General features: G+C 37.9%; 1 protein-coding gene across 1 annotated transcript in view; it reads right to left on the bottom strand.

Moving 5' to 3' along the window:
- Window positions 1-557, bottom strand: part of LOC106870329 (delta-aminolevulinic acid dehydratase) — a 22,586-nt gene that overhangs the window by 8,361 nt on the left and 13,668 nt on the right. The window lies entirely within an intron of this gene.

Raw genomic sequence — 557 nt, 5'->3', positions numbered from 1 at the left:
TGTTTCAACACACAATTTCACATAAAAAATCTTGCAAAACAAATTTACATATTAATATATATATATAATCAGGACAATCCAAGTGGCCTAACTATCTTTCTCTGGACAAATAGCCCCAAAGAATTGTGTGTGTGTGTGTGTGTGTGTGTGTGTGTGTGTGTGTGTGCATAATAGAGAACTATGTAAATCTGAAGAATAACAGAGTATGAATGTCTATGTGCATACGCATGCGTGTACACATGTATTTATGCATGTGGGTGTATTTTTGACAAAGCAGAAAAAAAAAAAACAAATTGGGAAACAAAAAGGAGAAAAAGAGCCACATAAAAGCTCCCCCACCCCACCCCACTCCCCTTTACTATAACCTCTCTCTCGATCTCCTCCTCCTCGAATAGAACAATAAGCACCACAACCACTGCCATTGCTGCTCCATGAGCCACAAGTGGAATGTAGTTAAGCAAGGGTCACTCACTCCTCATCACAAACAGAGCAGTAATAGTCTTAATAATGAGTTAAGTGAAGAGGTCCAACTATTTTTAGAATGAATTTATCTACCA

This window comes from Octopus bimaculoides, chromosome 22 (assembly GCF_001194135.2).
Source record: "Octopus bimaculoides isolate UCB-OBI-ISO-001 chromosome 22, ASM119413v2, whole genome shotgun sequence".
In the NCBI taxonomy this organism is placed as follows: Eukaryota; Metazoa; Mollusca; class Cephalopoda; order Octopoda; family Octopodidae; genus Octopus; species Octopus bimaculoides.
This window is presented reverse-complemented; position numbering and strand designations above follow the sequence as displayed.